The sequence below is a fragment of the Triticum dicoccoides genome, chromosome 2B (assembly GCF_002162155.2).
Source record: "Triticum dicoccoides isolate Atlit2015 ecotype Zavitan chromosome 2B, WEW_v2.0, whole genome shotgun sequence".
NCBI lineage: Eukaryota > Viridiplantae > Streptophyta > Magnoliopsida > Poales > Poaceae > Triticum > Triticum dicoccoides.
The window spans coordinates 804,575,587-804,585,738 of NC_041383.1; positions in this window are offsets into that span (position 1 = coordinate 804,575,587).

Here is a 10,152-nt window from a genome sequence, read left to right on the forward strand (position 1 = left end):
ACAAAAGTCTTGCCTTTCGGATCTGTGATAGAAGGTGTATCCAATAGTTTCCTTTGGATATCCTATGAAGACGCACTTCTCCGATTTGAGTTTGAGCTTATCAGGATGAAACTTTTTCATATAAGCATCGCAACCCCAAATTTAAGAAACGACAACTTTTGTTTCTTGCTAAACCACAGTTCATAAGGCGTCGTCTCAACGGATTTTGATGGTGCCCTATTTTAAAACGTGAATGCAGCTGTCTCTAATGCATAACCCCAAAACGATAGTGGTAAAGAGATATCATAGATCGCACCATATCAAATAAAGTGCGGTTACGACGTTCGGACACACCATAACGATGTGGTGTTCCAGGTGGCGTGAGCTGTGAAACTATTCCACATTGTTTTAATTGAAGACCAAACTCGTAACTCAAATATTTGTCTCCGCGATCAGATCGCAGAAACTTTATTTTCTTGTTACGATGATTTTTCCACTTCACTCTGAAATTCTTTGAACCTTTCAACTATTTCAGACTTATGTTTCATCAAGTAGATATACCCATATCTGCTCAAATCATCTTGTGAAGGTCAGAAAACAACGATGCTTGCCACGAGCAACAGCACTCATTGGATCGCATACATCGGTATGTATTATTTCCAACAAGTCAGTAACTCGTTCCATTGTTCCGAAGAACGGAGTTTTAGTCATCTTGCCCAAAAGGCACAGTTCGCAAGCATCAAATGATTCATAACCAAGTGATTCCGAAAATCCATCTTTATGGAGTTTCTTCATGCGCTTTACATCGATATGACCCAAACGGCAGTGCCACAAATAAGTTGCACTATCATTATTAACTTTGCATCTTTTGGCATCAATATTATGAATATGTGTATCACTACGATCGAGATCCAATGAACCATTTTCATTGGGTGTGTAACCATATAAGGTTTTATTCATGTAAATAGAACAACAGTTTATTCTCTTACTTAAATGAATAACCGTATTGCAATAAACATGATCAAATCATATTCATGCTCAACGCAAACACCAAATAACATTTATTTAGGTTCAACACTAATCCCGAAAGAATAGGGAGTGTGCGATGATGATCATATCAATCTTGAAACTACTTTCAACACACATCATCACTTCACCCTTAACTAGTTTCTGTTTATTCTGCAACTCCCGTTTCGAGTTACTACTCTTAGCAACTGAACCAGTACCAAATACCGAGGGGTTGCTATAAACACTAGTAAAGCACACATCAAACACCTGTATATCAAATATACCCTTTTTCACTTTGCCGTCCTTCTTATCCACCAAATATTTAGGGTAGTTCTGCTTCCAGTGACCATTTCCTTTGCAGTGTAAGCACTCAGTTTCAGGCTTTGGTTCAGCTTTGGGCTTCTTCGTGGGAGTGACAACTTGCTTGTCAATCTACTTGAAGTTCCCCTTTCTTTCCCTTTGCCCTTTTCTTGAAACTAGTGATCTTGTCAACCATCAACACTTGATGCTCTTTCTTGATTTCTACCTTCGTTGATTTCAACATCACGAAGAGCTCGGGAATCATATTCATCATCCCTTGCATACTATAGTTCATCACGAAGTTCTACTAACTTGGTGATGGTGACTAGAGAATTCTGTCAATCACTATCTTATCTGGAAGATTAACTCCCACTGAATTCAAGCGATTGAAGTACCCAGACAATCTGAGCACATGCTCACTAGTTGAGCGATTCTCCTCCATCTTTTAGCTATAGAACTTGTTGGAGACTTCATATCTCTCAACTCGGGTATTTGCTTGAAATATTAACTTCAATTCCTGGAACATCTCATATGGTCCATGACGTTCAAAACGTCTTTGAAGTCCCGATTCTAAGCCGTTAAGCATGGTGCACTAAACTATCAAGTAGTCATCATATTGAGCTAGCCAGACGTTCATAACTTCTGCATCTGCTCCTGCAATAGGTCTGTCACCTAGCGGTGCATTAAGGACATAATTCTTCTGTGCAGCAATGAGGATTTAACCTCAGATCACGGATCAAATCCGCAACATTGCTACTAACATTTTTCAACACAAATTTCTCTAGGAACATATCAAAATAAACACAGGACCAACCTTATAAGATGATCTCTCACTAAATTATCAAGAAGTGTTCTCCCTGAGTATGCACCGTTGCAAAAGTTCTTCGTGCTGAGACACCACGTGATGATCGGGTGTGATAGGCTCTACGTTCAAATACAACGGGTGCAAAACAGTTGCACACGCAGAATACTCAGGTTAAACTTGACGAGCCTAGCATATGCAGATATGGCCTCGGAACACGGAGACCGAAAGGTCGAGCGTGAATCATATAGTAGATATGATCAACATAATGATGTTCACCGATGAAACTACTCCATCTCACGTGATGATCGGTTATGGTTTAGTTGATTTGGATCACGTGATCACTTAGAGGATTAGAGGGATGTCTATCTAAGTGGGAGTTCTTAAGTAATATGATTAAATTGAACTTAAATTTATCATGAACTTAGTCCTGGTAGTATTTTGCAAATCATGTTGTAGATCAATGGCTCGCGTTGTTGCTTCCCTGTGTTTATTTTGATATGTTCCTAGAGAAAATTGTGTTGAAAATGATAGTAGCAATGTTGCGGATTTGATCCGTGATCTGAGGTTAAATCCTCATTGCTGCACAGAAGAATTATGTCCTTAATGCACCGCTAGGTGACAGACCTATTGCAGGAGCAGATGCAGAAGTTATGAACGTCTGGATAGCTTAATATGATGACTACTTGATAGTTTAGTGCACCATGCTTAAACGGCTTAGAATCGGGACTTCAAAGACGTTTTGAACGTCATGGACCATATGAGATGTTCCAGGAATTGAAGTTAATATTTCAAGCAAATACCCGAGTTGAGAGATATGAAGTCTCCAACAAGTTCTATAGCTAAAAGATGGAGGAGAATCGCTCAACTAGTGAGCATGTGCTCAGATTGTCTGGGTACTTCAATCGCTTGAATCAAGTGGGAGTTAATCTTCCAGATAAGATAGTGATTGACAGAATTCTCTAGTCACCATCACCAAGTTAGTAGAACTTCGTGATGAACTATAGTATGCAAGGGATGATGAAAATAATTCCCGAGCTCTTCGTGATGTTGAAATCAACGAAGGTAGAAATCAAGAAAGAGCATCAAGTGTTGATGGTTGACAAGATCACTAGTTTCAAGAAAAGGGCAAAGGGAAAGAAAGGGGAACTTCAAGTAGATTGACAAGCAAGTTGTCACTCCCACGAAGAAGCCCAAAGCTAAACCAAAGCCTGAAACTGAGTGCTTACACTGCAAAGGAAATGGTCACTGGAAGCGGAACTACCCTAAATATTTGGTGGATAAGAAGGATGGCAAAGTGAAAAAGGGTATATTTGATATACAGGTGTTTGATGTGTGCTTTACTAGTGTTTATAGAAACCCCTCGGTATTTGGTACTGGTTCAGTTGCTAAGAGTAGTAACTCGAAACGGGAGTTGCAGAATAAACAGAAACTAGTTAAGGGTGAAGTGATGATGTGTGTTGAAAGTAGTTTCAAGATTGATATGATCATCATCGCACACTCCCTATTCTTTCGGGATTAGTGTTGAACCTAAATAAATGTTATTTGGTGTTTGCGTTGAGCATGAATATGATTTGATCATGTTTATTGCAATACGGTTATTCATTTAAGTAAGAGAATAAACTGTTGTTCTATTTACATGAATAAAACCTTATATGGTTACACACCCAATGAAAATGGTTCATTGGATCTCGATCGTAGTGATACACATATTCATAATATTGATGCCAAAAGATGCAAAGTTAATAATGATAGTGCAACTTATTTGTGGCACTGCCGTTTGGGTCATATCGATGTAAAGCGCATGAAGAAACTCCATAAAGATGGATTTTCGGAATCACTTGGTTATGAATCATTTGATGCTTGCGAACTGTGCCTTTTGGGCAAGATGACTAAAACTCCGTTCTTCGGAACAATGGAACGAGTTACTGACTTGTTGGAAATAATACATACCGATGTATGCGATCCAATGAGTGCTGTTGCTCGTGGCAAGCATCGTTGTTTTCTGACCTTCACAAGATGATTTGAGCAGATATGGGTATATCTACTTGATGAAACATAAGTCTGAAATAGTTGAAAGGTTCAAAGAATTTCAGAGTGAAGTGGAAAAATCATCGTAACAAGAAAATAAAGTTTCTGCGATCTGATCGCGGAGACAAATATTTGAGTTACGAGTTTGGTCTTCAATTAAAACAATGTGGAATAGTTTCACAGCTCACGCCACCTGGAACACCACATCGTTATGGTGTGTCCGAACGTCGTAACCGCACTTTATTTGATATGGTGCGATCTATGATATCTCTTTACCACTATCGTTTTGGGGTTATGCATTAGAGACAGCTGCATTCACGTTTTAAAATAGGGCACCATCTAAATCCGTTGAGACGACACTGTATGAACTATGGTTTAGCAGTAAACCTAAGCTGTTGTTTATTAAAGTTTGGGGCTGCGATGCTTATGTGAAAAAAATTTCATCCTGATAAGCTCGAACCCAAATCGGAGAAGTGTGTCTTCATAGAATACCCAAAGGAAATTGTTGGGTACACCTTCTATCACAGATCCGAAGGCAAGACATTCGTTGCTAAAATGGATCCTTTCCAGAGAAGGAGTTTCTCTCGAAAGAAGTGAGTGGGAGGAAAGTAGAACTTGACGAGGTAACTGTACCTGCTCCCTTACTGGAAAGTAGTTCATCACAGAAAACTGTTTCAGTGACACCTACACCAGTTAGTGAGGAAGCCAATGATAATGATCATGAAACTTCAGATCAAGATACTACTGAACCGCGTAGATCAACCAGAGTAAGATCCGCACCAGAGTGGTACGGTAATCCTGTTCTGGAGGTCATGCTACTAGATCATGATGAACCTACGAACTATGAAGAAGCGATGGTGAGCCCAGATTCCGCAAAGTGGCTAGAAGCCATGAAATCTGAGATGGGATCCATGTATGAGAACAAAGTATGGACTTTGGTTGACTTGCCCGATGATCGGCAAGCGATTGAGAATAAATGGATCTTTAAGAAGAAGACTGACGCTGATGGTAATGTTACTGTCTACAAAGCTCGACTTGTCGCAAAAGGTTTTCGGCAAGTTCAAGGAATTGACTACGATGAGACCTTCTCACCCGTAGCGATGCTTAAGTCCGTCCGAATCATGTTAGCAATTGCCGCATTTTATGATTATGAAATTTGGCAAATGGATGTCAAAACTGCATTCCTGAATGGATTCCTGGAAGGAGAGTTGTATATGATGCAACCAGAAGGTTTTGTCGATCCAAAGGGAGCTAACAAAGTGTGCAAGCTCCAGCGATCCATTTATGGACTGGTGCAAGCCTCTCGGAGTTGGAATAAACGTTTTGATAGTGTGATCAAAGCATTTGGTTTTATACAGACTTTTGGAGAAGCCTGTATTTACAAGAAAGTGAGTGGGAGCTCTGTAGCATTTCTGATATTATATGTGGATGACATATTACTGATTGGAAATGATATAGAATTTCTGGATAGCATAAAGGGATACTTGAATAAAAGTTTTTCAATGAAAGACCTCGGTGAAGCTGCTTACATATTAGGCATTAAGATCTATAGAAACAGATCAAGACGCTTAATTGGACTTTCACAAAGCACATACCTTGACAAAATTTTGAAGAAATTCAAAATGGATCAAGCAAAGAAAGGGTTCTTGCCTGTGTTACAAGGTGTGAAATTGAGTAAGACTCAATGCCCGACCACTGCAGAAGATAGAGAGAATATGAAAGATGTTCCCTATGCATCAGCCATAGGCTCTATCATGTATGCAATGCTGTGTACCAGACCTGATGTGTGCCTTGATATAAGTTTAGCAGGGAGGTACCAAAGTAATCCAGGAATGGATCACTGGACAGCGGTCAAGAACATCCTGAAATACCTGAAAAGGACTAAGGATATGTTTCTCGTATATGGAAGTGACAAAGAGCTCATCGTAAAAGGTTACGTTGATGCAAGCTTTGACACTGATCCGGACGATTCTAAATCGCAAACCGGATACGTGTTTACATTAAACGGTGGAGCTGTCAGTTGGTGCAGTTCTAAACAAAGCGTCGTAGCGGGATCTACATGTGAAGCGGAATACATAGCTGCTTCGGAAGCAGCAAATGAAGGAGTCTGGATGAAGGAGTTCATATCCGATCTAGGTGTCATACCTAGTGCATCGGGTCCAATGAAAATCTTTTGTGACAATACTGGTGCAATTGCCTTGGCAAAGGAATCCAGATTTCACAAAAGGACCAAACACATCAAGAGACGCTTCAACTCCATCCGGGATCTAGTCCAGGTGGGAGACATAGAGATTTGCAAGATACATACGGATCTGAATATTGCAGACCCGTTGACTAAGCCTCTTCCACGAGCAAAACATGATCACACCTTAGTACTCTTTGGGTGTTAATCACATAGCGATGTGAACTAGATTACTGAATCTAGTAAACCCTTTGGGTGTTGGTCACATGGTGATGTGACCAACAATCGGAGTGACAAATCCTAATCTCGAAATACGCCAACCCAACATCGACCATTGGAGACACCTGTAGTACTCCTTTATAATCACCCATTTACGTTGTGACGTTTGGTAGTACCCAAAGTGTTCCTCCGGTAAACGGGAGTTGCATAATCTCATAGTCATAGGAACATGTATAAGTCATGAAGAAAGCAATAGCAACATACTAAACGATCAGGTGCTAAGCTAATGGAATGGGTCATGTCAATCAGATCATTCTACTAATGATGTGACCTCGTTAATCAAATAACAACTCATTGTTCATGGTTAGGAAACATAACCATCTTTGATTAACGAGCTAGTCAAGTAGAGGCATACTAGTGACACTCTGTTTGTCTATGTATTCACACATGTATTATGTTTCCGGTTAATACAATTCTAGCATGAATAATAAACATTTATCATGATATAAGGAAATAAATAATAACTTTATTATTGCCTCTAGGGCATATTTCCTTCACAAAGATCAATGGAATTTATAGAATATGGTGAACATTTTAGTTTTACTGTTTGACGAAATAATTTATTTGACTTTATTTTAAATTTAAATTGGGCTTTGATTTTTATCAAGTGGCAGTTTGGCTTAGCAAGCCTGATGACATGGCATCATTAAGATGAGGTCACTGTAGCTAACGACTTGAGGTGTTACATAATCTTCCCATTTCTGAAATTTTATTGTTAAATGATTGGGGAATATATCACACTATCCATTAGTTCAGTCAAGCTCACCACAAGTCCACACATTATTGCCAATTGAGTAAGTCTTATTGGCGGAGAGAATAGGCTATGTGTGTGTGTGTGTTAGAGAGAGGGAGGAAGAGAGAGTGAGGAAGAGGGAGGAGGAGAGTGTGTGTGTGTGTGTGAGGATTTGATGGTAAAAAGGTCGTCAATGTCGTAATATTGAGCTCTTAAAGTTAACGTGGCCCCGTTGCAACGCACGGGGGTTCTTCTAGTTCTTGTAATAACTGAATATGTACCTTGTGAGATGGAGTGTCCAGCAGAAATATGTGGCTTTATGTTACTCATAATGGTACGTTACCACCCAAATTGTATGTTGTTACTCGTACAACCCTGTTATTCGTAATATATAGTGATTGAGAGAATTTCTTATTTGACCCATTCTTAAAATCTAGTTTCCTTTTTGACCCTAAAAATTTTATTTTTCCTTTTTTGATACCACAACTTCATTTTCTTCCTTCTTTGACACATCTGTCAGTTTTTGCCGTTAGCAACGTTAACTGTGACGGGAAATGTCGTTCTTACCCCTGCTAGGACGCTGAAAAAAAAACTGGTTGAGCGAACCGTCAGGCGCTGCGCTGGGTCAACCCCCCGATCCCCTCCCTACTCTGCTCGATTCCCCTTTCCCTCCCTCGATCCCTAACCCTAAAAAAATCGCGGATGGAGGAGGGTGTGGCCGATGCTGCTACTGGTGGCGGGATGGACGGCGCGGTGGAGGGCGTGGCCGACGCTGCGCCGGTCTCGGCCTCGGGCGGCCATGGCGGGGAGGCGGAGGAAGTTCCAGGCGCGCCACTGGAGGGCGTCCATGGCGGGGAGGCGGAGGGAGCTCCAGGTGCGGCGCCGTAGGGCGGCCATGGCGGGGAGGCAGAGGGAGGTTCAGGTGCGACGGCCTCGGATGCAAGTGCTCCGGCATGGCTACAAGGGTAAGTGCCTGTTTTCTCTATATTTGAGTATTTGCTGCCATGATACGTCCTTGAGATGGATCGAAGATGCAACAGAGTAGTTAGAGATGGATATTTGTTGCTGCCAAATCTGCAATGAAACAATAGACAAAGATTATGTTCATATAAAGCAAATATGTTATATTGGATAATCTGTTTACACATGTCACATTTTTTATTTAAAACACGAAGCAAGTATGTTCATGCACAATTGATCTTTTGCTTTTACAGGATGGATCCAAATTCAACATATTTGCTGAAAATCAAATTGCTTGGCAACCCAAAAAAAGCTAGGAAGGATATCAAATGCTTTTGTTATGATAAGGTTATTGATTCCGACTTAACAAATTATAAGGACTTGGTTGAATCAATCGTAGAGCAGTACTCGCCTCGCTATTTGGAAGTTGCACATGTTCAGTACTATGATCTTTTTCTTAAAATCTACCCAGAAGTAACATCTGACCAGGAATTGGTGTCTATGTTTGAGAAACTCTCTAAGACAAAGGTTGTGCACTTGTTTGTTGCATATTGTGATCCATCTGAACCATATGAGCCTATCATGGAGTGGCATATTGATGTGCATATCCAACCTAGCAACACAGAACAAGACGACGATGATTATCTTCGCAACCCAATACCTAAGAATGAACATGTTGGTGTTGATGAGGAAAATATTTATTTAGACGATGATGATTATGATAAGTTAGATCCTCTTATCATGGTTCCCTGTTCCGATAAAGAAAGGGACGAAGACTATGTTCCTGATCATGAGAGCGAGGATGAGAGCGAGGATGAGAGCGATGAGGAAGTAGAGGAAGATGAGGAAGTGCACGAGGCAGAGCATGCACCACATTTAGAATATGATAAATTAGATCCCCCAATGACCGAAGGAAGAAAATATCCCAATATGGCAGAGTTTAAGTTGGCGCTTTCTCAACATGCAATCAAACATGAATTCGAGTTTAACACCGAGAAAAGTGCACCACATAGGTTCACGGCTTATTGTTCAAGAAGGGATGAAGCTAAGTGTCCATGGAGGATATATGCTTCTACAATGGAAGATGGGTGCACCGTAATGGTAATTTCTAACTTTACTCATGTGTGCTTAAATTGTTAAAAGATCTTTACTAATTATCTATGTTTGTCTTTTGTAGGTGAGAAAGAACTCTTGTGGTCATGTGTGACGCCCGGGTATTTAAGCTACAGTAATCCCCTCCTAATGTTGCCATGTCATCGCAGTTAATTTGCTAAACCTCACTTTGATCCAAACCCAACAAATTCAAAGTTAAAATAAAGTCAAATTATTATTTCTTCAACCGGTAAAACAAAAATGTTCGGTCGTTTGCGAATATTCACTAGGTAATTAACCTGGAGGATCTAACATTATATGGATTTTTAAATCTCCCCTGGAAATAATTAAAGTGGTCATACAACGCCTTTTATGCCTTTTAAAATGTGAACTTATTTTCAAACAATTCCAAATAACCCACCAAACCTTTCGGACAATGCCCAAAATATCAGTAGGTAATTATGTGAGGAGTTTCAACTTTAACTAAAATCGTTTAGTACCTACACTAAGTACATAACAGTAGCTAAATAAATAAAACAGAAAAAGAGAAAATAGAAACCAAAGAAAGAAAGAAAAAAAGCAAAGCCCCCCTCCCCCTGGGCCATTCGGCCCAACTGGGCATCGAGGCCACCAGGAGGCCCACCCCATTCCCCCTTATCTCCCCGATCGACCGAACCCTAGCCCGGTCCACCCCCACTGCTCCCGCACGAACTCCACTCCCCCCTCGATCCCCTTCTCCCCCCACCGATCTGGATCGGGATCGGCCCCGATCCCGTCGACCCCGAC